General features: G+C 41.2%; 1 protein-coding gene across 1 annotated transcript in view; it reads left to right on the top strand.

The window, feature by feature from the left end:
- ZBTB8A (zinc finger and BTB domain containing 8A) overlaps nucleotides 1-19,438 on the top strand; it is a 41,178-nt gene that overhangs the window by 653 nt on the left and 21,087 nt on the right. The window contains exon 2 of the mRNA XM_008581894.1: nucleotides 13,264-13,365. The gene's annotated coding sequence lies outside the window, so the exon portion shown is untranslated. The remainder of the gene's footprint in view (nucleotides 1-13,263; nucleotides 13,366-19,438) is intronic.

Raw genomic sequence — 19,438 nt, 5'->3', positions numbered from 1 at the left:
GGCCGGGCGGGCTCGGGCTGCGCGGCGGAGCGACTGGCGGCGCGCGGGGCGGCGGGGAGGGAGTCTGGGGATTCCTCGGAGCGCAGCCGGGGGGCGCTGCTTCGAGAGGGTGGCTCCCAGGGCAGTAGCCCGAGTTTCTTGGTACAGCCTCCATCCTCTGGTTTTATATTATGATGCGACAGATTTGGGCTTAGAACCGAAGACACACTTACTACACCTAGCAAATATTGAGCTCCAGGTATTTGGTTCATGACGAAACCATACACGTGCATCTTCTACCTAGGTAGGCAGCCTCTTTTACAAGTTAGCGGTTTGGCCCCTTACCCTTCAAATGCGCTTATTTATTGTTGATTGTGCCAGTAGTCATACTCCACGTTTTTCCAAGACGTGTTTGCAAGCGGTAGATTCACTCCTAGTGGGCTTCTAACTATACACGTCAGTATCACCTCTATTCTCAATAAACCTTTATATTTGCAGAACTTTATATAGTCAATAGAGCGCTTTCACCTCTATGAATCATTTCACTTAATTTCACGTAAAACCACCACCCAGTCGGGCTGATAGTTGTGTAGATGGTGAAACACATGTTAGTTTCACCTCTAGGTCCGGAGGTGAATGGCGGTAGCCTTCCAGTGCCTCCTGTACTTGCTCTGCGTTTTCTCCTAACGCCGCCAGAGGAGTCTCCGGAAGGGCCAGTAGTCACACGGCTCCCCTTCTCTGAAAACTGTAACTGATCCTTTTCTGGAAAGCATCCAAAATCCTCAGCAAGCTTCCCTTCCAGTCTTATCTCCCCCGTGCCCCAGGTATGGATGCGTTTGTCATTTGTGCTGATTACCAGGGATATCTTTATTCCTGGAAACATCCCTGGCCACAAAGTGGTAAATGGGAAATGAGCATCTGGCCTGGGACCCGTGGCCAAATGGTCGCACGTGTGGAGTCTGCTGTACGATGTTAGCAGGAGACATCTTGAGTACTGGGGCATCTTCCAGGGAGCTGGCCATGTAAATTTCCGACCCCACAAAAGAGGCCAGTTGGCCAGACCTTATCTCATAGCCCTGAAATCAACAGCTTTGCCGTTGATAATGATTTGGGCCCAGCAAAAACTTTGAAAGATAGGGTAATACAGTGTTTGATTCATCTTATATCATTTAAATCTTACTTTTAGATAAAACAGAATTTTTGTCTAATAGACTTAATCCTTTCAGTGAAGTAATATATGTTAATAATATTTAAAGGATTTGATGGAAGTTTTTTGATGCCTTTGAGGGAAGTTTATGTCACTTCTCAAAATTGGTCAGTGGCTCCCCGTCTTCAAGTAGCTTCCCCTCTTACACAGTTAAAAGCCAAAAGCCCCATAATAGTCTACAAGGCCCTGCAGGAACTGTCTCGTCATGTCCTACCTCCCTCACAATCTGCTTTCCCTTTCTGACTCCATCTCCCCTTGCTCTCCCCATCCCTCCTTGCACCAACACCCCCTCGCCTGCTCCACCTCAGGGATTTTGCACTTGCTGTTCCATTTGCCTGAAATACTCTTTCCCCAGACATCCACATGACTCTCTTTCTTACCTCTTTTGGACTTTGCCCAAATGTCATCTTCTCAATGAGACTTTCCCAACTATGGTTTTGATTCTCTTAAATTTTTTAAAAATTAATTCTGAGTCTTTTTTGTCTTAGTCCATTTGTGCTGCTGTAACAAAATACTTGAGAATGGGTTATTTATGAAAACAGAAATTTATTTCTCATGGTTCTGGCTAAGTCCAAGATCAAGGGGCCAGCAGTTCCCTGTCTGGTGAGGGTTACTCTCTGCTTCCAAGATGGCACCTTGTTGCTGTATCTTCAGAGGGGATTAACTTTGGTGTCCTCACATGGTAGAAGGGATGGAAGGGCAGAAGGGGACAAATTTACTCCCTCAAGTCCTTTTATAAGGGGGTGAATCCCATCCATGCAGGTAGAGCCCTCTTGGCCTAATCATCTACCAAAGGCCTCACCTCTTAATACTGTTGCACTGGAGGTTGTTTCAACATGAATTTTGAAGGAGACAAAAACATTCAAACCATAGCACTTAAATGTTTTTATATTTAATTCTAAATCTTCCCAGGGTTAAATTTTTATTCATCAAATAATACAATTACCACTCCAGTTAGCTGATGTTGTTTATGACCCAGGGATTTTTGCTAAGGAGGCTAAGAAGATTCATTTTGATGATCCTGATGAGACACACTAAATTCTAGATTAATAACTATATATCATAAAAGAGATAGTCTTCTAGACCACAACCTTAATTACAATTATTATTTATATTTTATTTTATTTTAAAATTATTATTTTGTTTATATTCTAAGATGTTGTGCAGCAGTTGGGGAGGAGGGGGAGGGGGATAGAGTGGAAGGAGGTAAAAGGAAGGGGTGGACTGCAACCTTAAAGTTACACATGTTACCTAAATCTTCAGTCTACTTATAGAAATGTCTTTTCTTTCTTTTCCAAAGAACTTTAAACTTAATGGTTCCTAACATATGTAATTGTCTTTCCAACCACCTTTTTAAAGATCACTTAACTTGATGGGAATCTTGAATTCTGTAATATTCTAAGGACTGTTCTTGATATTTAACTCTTACAGATTGTATTAGTCCATTTTCTGTTGTTATAACAAAATACCTAAAACTGGGTAATTTATAAAGAAATAGAATTTATTTCTTTTTCTTTTTTTTTTTTTTCGTGTCCGGCAACGGATCGCAACCCTCAGTGTCGCGCCCGTACCGGACCGGGACCGGCAACAGGATCGCAACCCTCGGCGTTGCGCCCACACCTCGCTCAGCCAGCGAGCGGGAACCGGTCTGTATGTGGGATCCGAACCCTCGGCGGGAGCGCCACCACACTCCCAAGCGGCGCACTGTAGCAGTGCGCCACTGGGCCGGCCCAGAATTTATTTCTTACAGTTTTGGAGGCTGGGAAATCCAAAGTCGAGGGAACACATCTGGTGAGGGCCTTGTTGCTTGGTGGTGACTCTTCATAGCAACACAGAATATCACATGGTGAAAGGCTTGAGCTAACCTGACCCTCGGTGCTGCGCCCGCCCCTCGCCCAGCCAGTGAGCGGGAACCGGTCTGTATGTGGGATCCGAACCCTCGCCGGCAGCGCCACCACACTCCCAAGCGGCGCACTGTAGCAGTGCGCCACTGGGCCGGCCCAGAATTTATTTCTTACAGTTTTGGAGGCTGGGAAATCCAAAGTCGAGGGAACACATCTGGTGAGGGCCTTGTTGCTTGGTGGTGACTCTTCATAGCAACACAGAATATCACATGGTGAAAGGCTTGAGCTAACCTGCTCACCTGCTCTCCTTTTAAAGCCATCAGAACCACACCCATTACTCCATGAATGAATCAATCTATTCCCAAGGGTACAGTCCTCACAATCTAATCATCTCTCAAAGGTCCCACCTTTCAATTACCATAATGGGGTTTCCCACCCTCTTAACACAGTCACAGTGGGGATTAAGATTCTTTTTTTTTTTTTTTAAAGGATGACTGGTAAGGGAATCTTAACCCTTGACTTGGTGTTGTCACACCACGCTCTCCCAAGTGAGCCACATGCTGGCCCTGGGATTAAGATTCTAACACATGAAACTGGGGAATATGTTCAGCTCATAGCACAGACATTTAAAATGTTTGCATTTGAATTTTGGATGTCCCACGTGAAGTAGTCTAACTTGTTTCAATTTATAAGGTTAGTCTACTGAAAGAAGAAAATTTGAAATATATTACCCAATTCCATGACTTAACCACATATTCTGAAAATAATTTAACCCTTTCTTGATGGTTCAAAAGTACTATTATGAATGCAAGTTATGTTAAAATCCTATAGCTATGTATATGTTACCAAGTTGTAACTGACCCCAATGTATAGGACAATTCCTATTTTCTTGAAAAAGTTCCTGGTTTTTGCTCCTTCATCTGTCTTCACTGCCATTGTCTTAGTAAAGTTCCTCACCATGTCTTGTTTTGACAATTATATTGTCTTTTTTTTCCTTTTGGCAGCTGGCCAGTGAGGGTCTCCCTGGTCCTTGTCTCTCCCACAGTTTCCGTTCCTCAGGGTTTCTTTTTGGTATGCAAATTGGATCATCTCAATAATACCTAATACTTATTGATCCCTAGCTGCATGTCAGGCATTATGCTAGACATTTTGTGTGTATTATTGTGGGCAGAATAGTACAAGATTTCGGAGTGCCAGCTTTAGATAGAGTCAGTCTGCTTGAATTCCAATCTCTGTTCATTCATTGTGTGATCTTGGAGAAGATTTTCTTTTAATTTCTCTGGGCCTCAGTTTCTTTACCTATACAGTGGAGATCACAGCAGTACTTACCTCATAAGGCTATTGTGAAGACTGACATAAGATAATGAGTGTAAAGTGCTTAGCGCAATGCCTAGTAAACACCCAAACATTAACTTTATTTTTATTGAGATATAATTCACATACCATAAAATTCACCCTTTTAAAGTCTGTAATTCAGAGTTTTTTGGTATATATATATATATATGTAACCAATCACCACCCTCTAATTCTAGAACATTTTCATCACTGCATAAAGAAACCCCATACCTGTTAACAGTCACTCCCATTCCCATGGCTCCCTTGTTCTTGATAACCACTAACCTACTTTCTGTCTCTATGGATCTGCCCACTCTGGACATTTCATATAATTGAAATCATAAAATATATGGTCTTTTGTGACTAGCTTCTTTCACTTAGCATGAGGTTTTTAAGGTCCATCGATGTCATAGCATGTATGAGTACTTTATTCTTTTTATGGCTGAATTACATTCTATTGTATGGATATACCGCATTTTGTTTATCTGTTTGTCCATTGATGGACATTTGGGTTATTTCCACCTTTTAGCTGTTATGAATAATGCTACTATAAACATTCGTATACAAGTTTCTGTGTGCACATATGTTTTCATTTCTTTTGGTTTCATATACCTAGGAGTGGAATCGCTGGGTCATATGGTAACTTTATGTTTAATCATTTGAGGAACTGCCAGACTGTATTCCAAAGTGGCTGCATCATTTTACATTCCCACCAGCAGTGTATGATTTCTCCATTCCTGGCCAACGTTTGCTATTTTTGTGTTTTAAAAAAATTATTATTGTATACATCCTAGTGGGTGTGAAGTGGTATCTTATAGTGATTTTGATATACATTTACCTTATGACTAATGATGCTAAACATCTCTTTGGGTGCTTATTGCTGTTGTCTTATTTAGTCTTATTTATTTTACCTATTGTCTTATTGAATCCTCTTAACATACTTCCTTAGAGCCTCTTAACAATCAATATCCTCATTTTACAAAAGGAAACTGATGCTTAGAGTTAAATAACTTCACTTAGTTGCACAACTCATCATTGGTAGACCTATAATTATGTCATTCTTTTCAAAATCCTTCAAAAGTGCCTCAGAACCTACAAAAATGGAGGGGCTTCAAGATCTGGTGCCTACGTACTTTTCTACTTTCATCTCCCACAGTCCCTTCGTCTCCAGCCATGGCAAATTCTTATCCCTGAAGAGGTCATGCTGTTTAATATGCTATTTGTGCGTTTGCACTTGGTGCTTTCTGTGTAGGATGCCCTTTGCCCTCTTTTCAATGTATGAACTTCTGTTCTTCCATCAAGATCCAACCCAAATGTTGTTGCCTTTTGGAAACCTTTCTGGACACTTCTGGGCACAGTTGTTTGCTTCTTTGGTTTTACATGTCTACTATGAGTATTTTCTTCATTACTGTAACTTTGTTTAAAAGCCTTTCTCTCTCTTCCTCTCTGTCTCTCTTTCTCTGACTCTCTCTCTCTTCTGATAGACACTGAGCAGCTTGAGAGCCCTAACCTTTGACATGTTATTTATCTTTGTATTCCCAGGGCCAGTTATAGTCTGGTACAGAGTAGGTGCTCAATAAATATGTCTTGAATGAATGCACTTCACCTTTCACCTTTTATCTGCTCTTCTCATAAAAGTAGAATAAAATATATTTTATTTCATTTTATTATTTTTATTTTTATTTATTTTTATATTTTTAAAGATTACTGGTAAGGGGATCTTAACCCTTGACTTGGTGTTGTCAGCACCACGCTCACCCAGTGAGCAACCGGCCATCCCTATATGGGATCCGAACCTGTGGTCTTGGTGTTATCAGCACCACACTCTCCTGAGTGAGCCACGGGCCGGCTCAAATATATTTTATTTTAAAAAATAGGAAATGAAAATATGTATCTTTATGGAGTTCAAAACAGTATAAAATTAATTATTGAATCAAAAGATGAAGTTGCTTTCTTTCAGTTGTTTTTCTAATCCTTCAGAAAATCTCCACTGCTTTGAGTCCTGTGGCTCTCAGCAGCATCTGAAACATGGAGGGTATCATCTTCAGTTCCCTCTGTCTTACTGGCAGTATAGATAAGGTGCAACGTAAAATTCTTATAATTTCAGAATATTTAGGGGAAGTTTTATTCCAAAATCTACAATTCATTTTTTATCATCAGAAGACATGTCAGCAAACCAAATCAGACCATCATTTTATCTAGCCTTTCTTAACGTACTCAGTAGAATAGTATTCTAAGTCCAAACACTAAAATTAATTAATTATTTATTTTTTTTTTTTGCAGCTGGCCAATAAAGGGATCTGAACCCCTGACCTTGGTGTTACCAACACCACACTCTAACCAAATGAGGCAACTAGCCAGCCCTAAACACTAAAAATTTTTTTTTTTTCCTTTTTTGTCTTTTTCCGTGTCCGGCAACGGATCGCAACCCTCAGTGTCGCCCCCGCACCGGACCGGGACCGGCAACGGGATCGCAACCCTCAGTGCCGCTTCCACGCCTTGCTCAGCCAGTGAGCGGGAACCGGTCTGCATGTGGGATCCGAACCCTCGGCGGGAGCGCCACCACGCTCCCATGCGGCGCACTATAGCAGTGCGCCACCGGGCTGGCCTAAACACTAAAATTTTAAACTTGTAGATTGCAAATCTTGGAGAGTACAGATCCCATTCTCACAAAATCTATTTTCTTAATTTGAATAACAAACATCCTGGTTCATAGAGCATAATTAATGAGGTAACAGTTGAAAGGGGAAAAATGACAAAAATTGTGTCTAAATAATAATTCTTCGTTAGGGCAAGGTCTTCAATTGACTAGTTAGAGTTTTGCTATTCCCAGGCATGCATATAGTTTTGAAATGACCACCCTGTCTGGGTACATGAATATGATGGAACCAGTCAAGTTTTTTCTGTTTCCATCTTTGTATAAGTTAGCATTATGTAGGCCACAAGAAAATGTGTGGTAATAAAGTTCTAAAATGTTTATGTGCGCTCACAGCGCTCCCTGGCTGAGCGCGGTGCGGCTGGTCTCAAAAGGACAAAAAAAAAAATGTACCCAGAAAAAAAAACAAATCTACTCTAATATCTGCTAGGGTGGAACTTGGTTATCCCTAAAAATGACATTTCATCAGGATGTAAAAACTGTTTAGGACACAGACTATGTCCAGAAATCAGTTCTCTTAAGCAGCCATAGAATTAACTTTTGCTTGCTACTGTACAGACCCAGTACACTGGATAATACTAGTTAGTATGCTTCTTAGTAGCACTGCAGAAGTAGTGAAGCTATCAAAGTAAATATCATTCACTGAGTGCCCCTCTAGCTCATTAGGGCTAGGTAACAGTTGAGCTTTTAGTGTGGCAAGGAGTTGTTCTCAAAAACTTTTAATTTGGGGGCCAGTCCCTGGCTCACTTGGGAGAGTGTGGTGTTGATAACACCAAGGCCACGGGTTCAGATCCCTATATAGGGATGGTCAGTTAGCTCACTTGGGAGAGTGTGGTGCTGACAACACCAAGTCAAGGGTTAAGATCCCTTTACCTGTCATCTTGTTTTTGTTTGTTTGACTGGTAAGGGGATCACAATCCTTGGCACAGTGTGGTCTGCACCACGCTCAGCCAGTGAGCGCACCGGCCATCCCTATATAGGATCCGAACCTGCGGCCTCAGCGCTACCAGCGCTGCACTCTCCCGAGTGAGCCACGGGGTCAGCCCTGTCATCTTTAAAAAAAAAAACAAACTTTTAATTTTGTTCCCTCAACTGCAAAATCCTAGTTTATCACTAAATTCAGTCCTGCTGTTTTAATCACTGGTGTTTCTTAAAATCTTTTTCATAGCCAATTCTATTCTTTACTGTACTTTAAATGTAGCACTAAAAACCATTGATAACCCACCATCAGATGTTTGCTGTTTCCCACCTCTATTACCTTTGGCTCTCAGCATGCTGTTGTCCCTGTATTTAAAGTTCTTTTTATTTCTTCCATTCTTCCCAGCTATAGGGACTGTGGAGCTTGTTTTTGTTTTGCTTTTGTTTTTAGTAACTGTAAAGCTAGGTGACCACGCCAGTTGTCAGGCTCTTTTACCTGCCAGTAATCCTGCACCAACTGGGCCGATTGTTGAGCTAGGGCTGGGTCTGGTGCTCCCAGACCCCTCAAGCCCATTCACAGACTGGGTCACAAACCCTTTATATGCCAGGCTGGGTCACCAGACACCACACACACCAGGCTGGGTCACCAGACCCCTTACATGCAAGCCTATGAGCTAGGTTACTGGCCAAAAGGTCCTTGGAGCCCTAGGTTGGAAAGCATGGCTGCGCTGGGCAGATGCCCACTGGCCTGCTTCACTAAAACTCCTTTCTTCTCTCTCTCTCTCTCTACCTCTCTCTTTCTCTCTCCCCCCTCCAAGAACACAAGAATATCAACAAAACAAAAAAGATACATTGGTATGCATGTGCACTAACTCCACACACACACACTCACATACACACACAATTTGCTTACAATGGATGTGCTAAACCACACCCAACGAGACCTAGGTGAGGGCCCTGACCAAACTATTCTATTTTCCCAACAATCCACCCCTTCAGAATCCTTGCCATACAATCTACGTGTTCAGAATCTTCCATGATGTTCCCTTAGCAAGGATAAATGACTCTTACATTTACATATTACACATTCCATCCCAGTCCCAAGTCTTTAGCTTGTTTCAGCACCAACTTAAAAGTCCAAAGTCCAAAGTCTCCTTGAGACCAAAGGCAAAAGTCCTTCCAGCCATGAACCTGTAAAGAGTCAAAAACAAGTTTATCTACTTCCAAGATACAGTGGGACAGACATTGGGTACACATTCCCATTCCAGAAGGGAGGAAAAGAAAGGAAAAACAATCCCCAAATAAATCCAAAACACAAACAGGGCAAACGTTAAGCACACTGGGGCACCTGGACCCCTAAAGCATTGGGCAATCTTGCTCTTACAGCTCCGCCAAGTGCAGACCATTGAACTGCCTGGTGCCTGTGGCTTTTCTAGGCTGGCACTGCACATTGCCAGCAGCCCCATGGTTCTGGGCTTCTGGTGGCAGTCCCTCCATCTTGGCTCCACTAGACATTTCCTAAGTGGGGGTTCTCTGTGGGGGCTCTGACCCCACTTTTCTGCTCCACATTGCTCGTAGATGACCTCCGCAGCAGCTCCGCCCCTGCAGCAGGTCTCCGCCTGAGACCCCCGGCTTTTCCGTACATCTTCTGAAATCTAGGTGGAAGCTGCCACACCTCCACTGCTGTCACGTACTGCTGGCCTGCAAACTTAACACAACGTGAACGCCACCAAGGTTTTTGGCTTTTTTTCTTCAGAGGTACTGAGGCAGGATTGCTCCAGCCAGAGCGGCTGGGATGCAGGGAGCAGTTTGCCCAGGGCAATGACACCTCAGGTCTGCCATCCAGGACAAACTCAGTTCTCCTAGGATGGGAGGGGTGCTCTCCCAAACTTTTCAAATGCCCTCAGGACCTGTGATGGGTGGGGCACCCATCCAGACTTCTCAAATGCATCCAGGGCCTTTTTCTCCATTGTCTTGGCTCTTAGCATCTGGCTGCCTCACTGCCAAGATAATGTCTTTAGTAAACAGTTTATCTGCTTCACCCTTGCATTTTTCTCCTGCTCTCTGCTTCTCTACCATGTGGCCAGGCTGCAAATTTTCCAAATCTTTATGCTCTGCTTCCCTTTTAAATTCTGGCTTTAGAATTACTTCAATCAGTTAGGCTTACACCGGCTATTCAGTCAGTCTCAGGCAGTTTTTTGCAGTGTTCACCCACAGTTCAAACAGCTGCATTTTCCCAGTCCATCAAGGAGTGGCTACCCTGTTCCGGTGCATAACTGCGGCTCTTTCTGCAGCTGCTGCCTCAGACACAGGCACATAGTAACAGAGACTAACTTTTCCACCTTCTCACCAGGTTAAAACATAACTTGAAATTCTGCAGTGGCACCCATCCTCAGGTCATCTGCCTATCTGCAGGTGGCACTCTTTTCTCGAGGTTTACGGCACCCAGCTGGCCATCAGGTTTAAGTGGCACCCTCCAAGCCTTTTGCCTTCAGACAAACGCAACATGCGTTTACTACGTAGTCTCTAAAGTGCGTTACACCATCCACCCCTAGGTCTCATAGCTGCAGTCACCAGGGGCTCTCCCTCTTTCTGCTGCTTTACTTTCTCAATTTCTTGTGCACAACAAGTCATGCCTGGTGATGCACGGTTTCCCCAACTCACCACTGGGTTTGTCATCTTCCCTGGTGTGAGAGGCAGGAGTGGCCAGTCGCTGCACATCGTCCTCCAGGATATTCATCTGTGCTTCCAACGACTTTGCTTTCTTCTGCAAATCTCGATCAGTTTGCAGCATAGTGAGCAATAGCCAGGCTCTGGTCAGCAGAAAAGTGGCCACTGGGCACCACATGCTCAAGAACAGCCACATTTCCTCCCCCTTCCAAGGGGTTTTGCACTGTAGTACCTAGTCTATGCTGCCTTGTGGTACACTGTGCAGCAGCCAGATCCCGGTCAACAGGAAGGTGGCCATAGGGCAGAGCATATTCAAAAGTAGCCACATTTCCTCCTTCTTCCAAGGGCTTTCAGCTCCTGAACCTGCTCAGAATCCTGTCCCAGGCTATGCCAGTTGTGGCATAATTCTGCCGATGACGCCAATTTGTCTGGCAAGGCTAAGGCCTGGAATCCTGCTCACAGTGCCAATTGTCTAGCTCTTAATCCTGTTCGTGATGCCAATTGTAAAGCTAGGTGACCATGCCAGTTGTCAGGCTCTTTTACCTGCCGGTAATCCTGCACCTACTGGGCCAATTATTGAGCTAGGGCTGGATCTGGTGCTCCCAGACCCCTCAAGCCCATTCACAGACTGGGTCACAAACCCTTCATACGCCAGGCTGGGTCACCAGACCCCTTACATGCAAGTCTATGAGCTAGGTAACTGGCCAAAAGGTCCTTGGGGCCATAGGTTGGAAAGCATGGCTGCGCCCACCCACCTGTTTCACTAAAACTCCTCTCTTCTCTCTCTCTCCCGGAAGAACACAAGAATAGCAACAAAACTAAAAAGATACATGGGTGTGTACGTGCACTAACTACACACACACACACACACACACACACACAATTTGCTTGCAATGGATGTGCTAAACCACACCCAAGGAGAGCTGAGGTGAGGGCCCTGACCAAACTATTCTATTTTTCCCAATAGTAACCTTTCCCAGTGATAAGAAGGAATCACATTGCATTTTATGTTCAGATCATCTTGGCTACTTTCTCTATTAGTTGCTGCTTAGAAATTTTATTGTAAACCTCTAGGTCAGTGGTGTTTTGACTAGTCTGAGTTGCTAGAATTCAGACTGCCTTATCAGTGGGTGCACATTTTTGCTAATTTAAAGTGTATTTGAGGGGCCCGCCCGGTGGCGCACTGCTACAGTGCGCCGCTTGGGAATGCAGCGGCGCTCCCGCCGAGGGTTCGGATCCCACGTACAGACCGGCCGCTCACTGGCTGAGCGCGGTGGGGGCGCAACACCGAGGGTTGCGATCCCGTTGCTGGTCATGAAAAAAAACAAAAAGGGAAAAAAAAAAAGTGTATTTGAGCAGTTCTACTTTCTCTGGTGTTTTGCAAATGCTCAGTTAAAAGTTATTTTGGTTTGTTTTCTTCCTTATACTTGCCTGCATTTTCTACATTTTCTATAAGTATATACTATTTTATAATCAGAAAAAAATATTAATTTTTTTTTTCGTGTCCGGCAACGGATCACAACCCTCAGTGTCGCGCCTGTACCGGACCGGGACCGGCAACGGGATCGCAACCCTCGGTGCTGCACCCGCACCTCGCTCAGCCAGTGAGCGGGAACCGGTCTGTATGTGGGATCCGAACCCTCGGCGGGAGCGCCGCCGCACTCCCAAGCGGCACACTGTAGCAGTGCGCCACCGGGCCGGCCCCAAAATATTAATTTTTAAAAAGTAGTTCCACTAATTCAGTCAACATTATTTTGGTGGGAATTCTTAGCTTAATTTATTGGTTTAACAAACATCAAGTTCATTTTTCCTCTGCCTATGGAGATAAAGCCTTAACACTCTCTACATTAGTAAAAATTATGATGGTCAATGAAAAAAAGAGTTGAATTGTTTTGGTTTTGACAATTGAAAAGGTTTGGAATACAGTAGAAACTGGAACTTTTTTTTTTTTTTTAATGACAAATAGGTGTTACAGCTGCTGTTACAAATTGTGGTACATTAGAGTACAATTTGGCAAACCAACACAGTTATAAGAAATCTCGGTGACTACAGCAGGCTTTCTGAACCACATATAGAGGGATTTTTTTTTTTTAACTTCCTTCTTAACTATACAGTTTTTAAGATATGTTGAATTTTCAAATTGAATTTTAAAAGCTTTTCTGTTTGGTATTCTTGCAAATCACATCAATGCTACTTGCAGGAAAAGAGCAATAGGACTAATGTTGCTGTCGGTATTATCTGCTGGCTTGCCTTTGAATAGTCTATCTTACGTTTATTTTATTGTTAGAGTTAAAAAGTATGTTTGCTTTCAATTTGCCATAATGTATTTTATTTGAAATCTCTTCTTGCAGACTTTGATACTAAGATCAAGGTTTAAAAATTATATATAATGTACAATATACATATATATAATTTATGATTTATATAATTATATATATAATTCCTTTAAAAAGAGTTTCAAGACAATTTGAAGCCGAATGATTTTTCTGTAAACTAAAAATCTATGCCAGATTATCTATTTTTACATCCTAACAAAGTGGTATGTGATAGATGCTTCCATATAACTTATTTAAGTAAATATTATGTACCTTAGCAGATGTTTCTGTCTCTTATTACAAAAGTACATTATAAATAGTTATTTTCTGTCTCTACAGGACAATCTTCCATACACAGACTGTGTTAGACTTGGAACCTTCTCTTTTTTACTCCATTCAGTTAACTTGAGGTTTTCAAGAGCAGCATTCATAAATTTCCAGGTATGAGAAATTTTAATTTAATTCTTGATATTGTGCCTCACTTAAATACATAGATAAAAAGTAGAATGTTGCAATTGTAGTTTTATATATCAGAGAATGGATTTATTGCTTGAAAATTCACTGTACATAAAATATTCAGCATTCTGATCTATTGGCCAGGTATCCCTACTCACTTACTGCTATTTTTTTAAAATAACATATTTATTTTGACTAATCTCTTAAAGAAATTTAGTATATCCTTCTGAATGTGAGCTAAAATTTTAATTCATTGCCTTTCTAGTATCCTTATTTCTTCCCTTCTACCTTATTCAAAGATTCATATTACTAAAAACTGGAGATTATAGCAATCCCTTCAATTTGCAAAGATGGAAATTAAGCCTAGAAAGGTGAAGTTACTTGCTCATGGACATGTAGCTAATTTAGTGCTAGAACTAGTGTCAGAATTCTGATCTTCCGAAGTTGCATCATGTAACATTAGAGTCACTGTCTGGGTAATGCTCTTTTCTGTAAAATGGGGATAAGAATACCACCACCTACCTGTTGTTGTATGTGAAGATTAAATGAGACAGTACATATTGCTACTGTTATTATTGCCTCTCGGCTCTTTAACCTTTTCACTGCATCTTTCTGGAAACTCCCCACCCTTAGCTAACATGTCACAAGGCTCTCCTAATTCTTTCTTAATTCTCTCTCTGTAACACTGGCTTCTCTTCCCCATCTTGCTCCACAATCATGAGCAATCCCTCAGGTTCTCATCTCAGTCCTTATTTCCATTGAGCTCCTTCATCCCCGCTAACAGCCTAATCACTATTTGCAGGTGTCTACCACACCTTTATCTTCAAGTCTGACTGTCCTGCTAAACTTCAGATCAGCATTTCCAGTGGTTTTCTGTCCATCTCTACCTGATTTCCCATTCACATGCAGTGTACTTAAAACCAAAGTCATAGCTTTTCCTGTAAGGCAGTTCTTCTTTGGACTTCCCAATTTCTGTTAATGATACCACTAAATCTGTACGTTTTAAAAAGCACTCATCTCTTTACATCTCTCTGACCTTCCACAGCCAATCAGCCATCAAAGCCCATGGGTTTTATTTCCTATTGAAGTCTTTTGCATCTGTTCCTTCCTTCTCATTCCTGCCATCATCACTCTTGTCAAGCCATTAACCAGACTGGCAATTGCAATGGAAGAGCTATTTACGTGGAAGTAGCTTGGTTCTTTCCCTCCAACTCCCTCTTCTCTCTCTCCCAATAAAAAGACAACCTCTTGACTTTTCATAATGGAAAATCAACTTGTCACCTGTTCTCCCAATAAAAAGACAACCTCTTGACTTTTCATAATGGAAAATCAACTTGTCACCTGTTCTCCCAATAAAAAGACAACCTCTTGACTTTTCATAATGGAAAATCAACTTGTCACCTGTTCATGTAGCACATGAATCTTGATTTAAGTAAAGACACAAAATTTCATCATGCCAGGAGCTCCCAAGATATTTTAATCTTGAATTGCAACCTAAATCTGGCTAAATGCGAGACTGAAAGTTAATATTTCACTCACTTGTTTGACAAACAACAAAACAATTTATTTCTGAATATATTTATGTGATTTAAAATTCAAAAAATATTGGGCCAGCCCGGTGGCGCACTGCTACAGTGCGTCGCTTGGGAGTGTGGCGGCGCTCCCGCCGAGGGTTCGGATCCCACATACAGACCGGTTCCCGCTCAGTGGCTGAGCGAGGTGAGGGCACAACACCGAGGGTTGCGATCCCATTGCCGGTCCCGGTCCGGTACGGGCGCGACACTGAGGGTTGCGATCCGTTGCCGGACACGAAAAAAGACAAAAAGGAAAAAAAAAAATTCAAAAAATATTTAAAAGTATGCTGTGTAAAGTCTCCCATCCTTGTCTCCTGTCTTCCAGATCCCATCTACCCCCAATTGGCAACCGCTGTTCTAGATTTCTTATTAATTCTTCTAGAGTTTCTGGCTATTTTTTCCCTTGTATTATATATATATATATATATTGCTCTACACCTTGCTTTTTGTTTTTTAACTCACTTATGTGTTGTAGCCATCTTTCCATATCAATAGAGTATTTTCTCATCCTCGTTTACACTTGTTAATATTCCATCATATGGACATAGTATAATGTCTTTATCCCCTATTGATGGACATTTTTCTAATCTTTTGCTATCACAAACAGTACTGCAGTGAATAACCATGTACAAAAAAAAAAAACCATGTACATATGTCATTTTGATTATGTGCAAGTATATGTGTTGGATAAATTCCCAGAGGTGAAATTGCTGAGTCAGAGATCATATGCATTTATAATTTTGAGAGCTATTGCCAAATTGCCCTCCATAGACTTGTACCAATTTGTATTCCCACTGGCAATGATTAAGAGTGCCAGTGATTGAGATGAGACAGCAGTGATTGAGAGTGTTTTCCTACATTATAAAATTTTGGGATTTTTGATGAGTTGAGAGGGGCAAATGGTATATCACTGTGGTTTTAATTTGCATTTATATTTTATGAGCAAGGTTGAGCATCCTTTCATATGATTAATGGATATTTGTATTTCTTTTTCTTTCTTTTTTTTTTTTTTTTTTTTTTTTAAGGTGACCGGTAAGGGGATCTGAACCCTTCGCCTTGGTGTTATCAGCACCATGCTCACCCAAGTTAGCCACGGGTTGGCCCTGTATTTCTTTTTCTGTGACCTGTCCATTGTCCTGTTTGTTCTTAGGTTATTGTTCTTTTTCTTACCAGTCTCTTAGGAGCTTGGTGTGTATTATGCAGACTACCCTCTCCTTTAATAGACATTTTTGTCATTTTTCTTCTGCCTTTGCTTGTGGTATTTTTTGCCCTACAGAAGTTTCATCTTTTGTAATAAATGTATCAATCTTTTCTTTTATGCCTTTGGTATTTTGAGTCATGGTTATAAAGGACTTTCATACTCCAAGCTTATAAAGTCTTCCATATTTTCTTTTAGAACTTTTATGGCTTTTTTTTCATATTTAAGTCTTTGAACCATATGGAATTTATCCTGGTATAAGGTTGGAGGTATAAATCCAGCTTAATTTTTTTTCCAGAAGACTAAAAATTGTTCCAATGCAATTTATTAAATTGCTGATCTTTTCACCAGTGGTTCATTATATATTAAATTCCCACATATATATTGAGGTGTATTTATGGATTTTCTGGCATATTCTGCTGATCTGTCTTTCTCTTTATCACGAGCAACACAGTTTTAATTATTGAGGAAGTATGATGTAATTGAATTATCTGTTGGTGTTAATTTCTTCTTTTTGTTCTTCTTATTCAGTTAATTTATTCTCTTTGTTCTTCTTCCTTTTTTTTGACTGGTAAGGGGATCACAACCCTCAGCATGGTGTAGTCTGCACTACACTCAGCCAGTGAGCACACCGGCCATCCACACGCAGGATCTGAACCCATGGCCTCGGCGCTACCAGCACCGCACTCTCCCGAGTGAGCCACGGGGCCAGCCCTTTGTTCTTCTTCTCTTTGTTCTTATTTTTCCATAAAACTTTAGTATAAATTTGTATTGATCTTAAAATAACTTGCTGGTATTTTTCTTACGATCATGTTATATTTATAAATTAACTGAGGAAGAACTGACTTCCTACTATATTGTTTATGGCTCTTGCACAATTCTTGTTAAATTTATTCCTAGGTGTTTATTTATTTGCTGGCTGGCACAGGGGTTGAACCCTGGATTGAACCCTTGGTGTTATCAGCACCATGTTCTAACCAACTGAGCTACATTTTATATTTTTGCTGTCATTGTAAATGGGAGTCTTTTATCCTATTATATCTCTAATTTAGCAGGTTTTCTGTATTATGAAAGTTATTGATTTCTTTTTTTTTTTTTTTTTTTTTTTTAAAGATGACCGGTAAGGGGATCTTAACCCTTGACTTGATGTTGTCAGCACCAGGCTCTCCTAAGTGAGCCAACTGGCCATCCCTAGATAGGGATCCAAACCCGTGGCCTCGGTGTTATCAGCACCACACTCTCCCAAGTGAGCCACGGGCCGGCCCGAAAGTTATTGATTTCTGGTATTAATTTTATAACTTCTTTCCCCCTGTGAGTACTCTTTTTGTTTGTGGTAGGTTTATACTTGATTCATATTTTTAAGGTATACAATCATATTATCTGCAAATAATGATAATTTTGCCTTCTATTTTCCAGTGTTCCTTTTTCTAATTTCTTTCTCTAGTCTAATTGCATTGGCTAATGCCTTCAGAACAGTGTTAAATAATAATGGTAACAGACGGCATCGTTGTCCTGTTGCTGACTTTACCGGGAATGCTTCTATTAGGATGCTAGATTTTGGGCTGAGATAGACATATTTTATCGCCAGCAAGCTTTTACTGATAACAGAATATAGACCTGACTCAGTGCCTACAGTGGAGATAAAATGAGTGTGACTCTACCTGCCTTTAAAGCACTTACAGGGAAAGACAGTCACAAAAATTAGTGTTATAGGTGTCACAGTAAAGTTATGTACAGGATACAATGGAGACACAAAAAAGAGTGATAGCTCATCAGGTTGAGCCCCATGTCAAAATAAAATTCCACAGAACAAAGTACTCAAATATTCTTAGCTTAGTTTGCCATTGAAATGTTTTCATTGAATTAATTACAAGATATCCTTGACTATAGAGGCCATCTATTGGAAAAATCATAAAATGAATTTTTCTTTGTTCAGTAAGGACACTGGTGAAGATATTGAATGCTTCCTACATACCAAACATTAAACTAAGACTGGGCATACACTGAATAGACATGGTGTCTACTCATAATGATATTACAAGGTAATAAGAAAACATGTCTACTCATAATGATATTACAAGGTAATAAGAAAACATACACTGAAATAGGCAAATAAAATACAATCCAGCAATTGTCATGAAGCACATGTATAACATACAGTGGGGCATAGAGGAAGCAGTAATTAAAGTCTGCGCAGGGAAGTCAAGGAAAACTTCCCAGGGGAGGTCCCATTTGAGCTGACTCTGAAGGTGAAATGAAGTTTGTTAGGTGGAGAAGGTGGTTTTATTGTAGGCACAAGGAACAATATGTACAAAAGCCTGGCAACATGAAGGGCACAGTGTGCCCAGGAAGTGCCATATGGATTAAGAATGTAGAAGTGAGGTATAGGTGGTAGGAGATGAGCATGCAGAGGTTGGTAGAGCTGGGCCACAAAAGGTATTGAGTCCATTTGTAGAAATGTGGACACTATCCAGTGGGCAGGAAGGAGCTCCTGAAGAATCTGGAACAGCAGAATCTGAAAGGATAACTTGCTTGAGGGTGGACTGAAGAGAGAAAGATGAAAGGCAGGGAGACCAATTAGGAAGTTTAATAAAAGTGGAAGGTGGCAATACCATTGTCATCCCTTCATTTCTAAGTCCTTTATTTTTTATTTATTTATTTTTTGGCAGCTGGCTGGTAAACGGATCATCCCTTCATTTCTAGAACTGAGAGTTCTATCTATGGAAAAAACAGCATTTTATATTGGTCAGTGTTTTTAACACACATACCACATCGTATTGGGTACCCCAATCTCTCAGGGTAACATCTCTCAGGTGGGACCATATGGCAACTATGTCATTTGGGTTTCTTTCTCCACATTATACCAGAAGTTCTGGCATCTCAACCTCACTGAATATAGTCTATCCTTGAGTTCAACTTGCAGTCAGCCAATGAAATAAATCTTTAGAGCTGTTCTCAGATGCTCTTGCTAGCATGTTAAATCCAGAATCTCTGGTAACTGCACCCATATCGATAAATTCACCCTATTTCAACATTATATACCTTAGACTCCATTACCAAACATATTCCAGATTTGTGTCAAGGTAAAGAATCCTGCAATATTTTTAATGTAAAAATGATCTCCTCTAGGGTCAGGTTTTTAAGTTATACTCCTGGAAATACTAGAATCTGACTCTAGTTATGGTCTGGTGGCAATGAGGGGTGGTGAGGTATGTCTGGAGGAAAACAGCCATCCCCTGACAAGGTAGTCGTCTTAGATGAATTATCAAAGTCTTCAAGAAAAGGA

The sequence above is a fragment of the Galeopterus variegatus genome, unplaced genomic scaffold (assembly GCF_000696425.1).
Source record: "Galeopterus variegatus unplaced genomic scaffold, G_variegatus-3.0.2 Scaffold2485, whole genome shotgun sequence".
NCBI classification, from domain to species: domain Eukaryota; kingdom Metazoa; phylum Chordata; class Mammalia; order Dermoptera; family Cynocephalidae; genus Galeopterus; species Galeopterus variegatus.
This window is presented reverse-complemented; position numbering and strand designations above follow the sequence as displayed.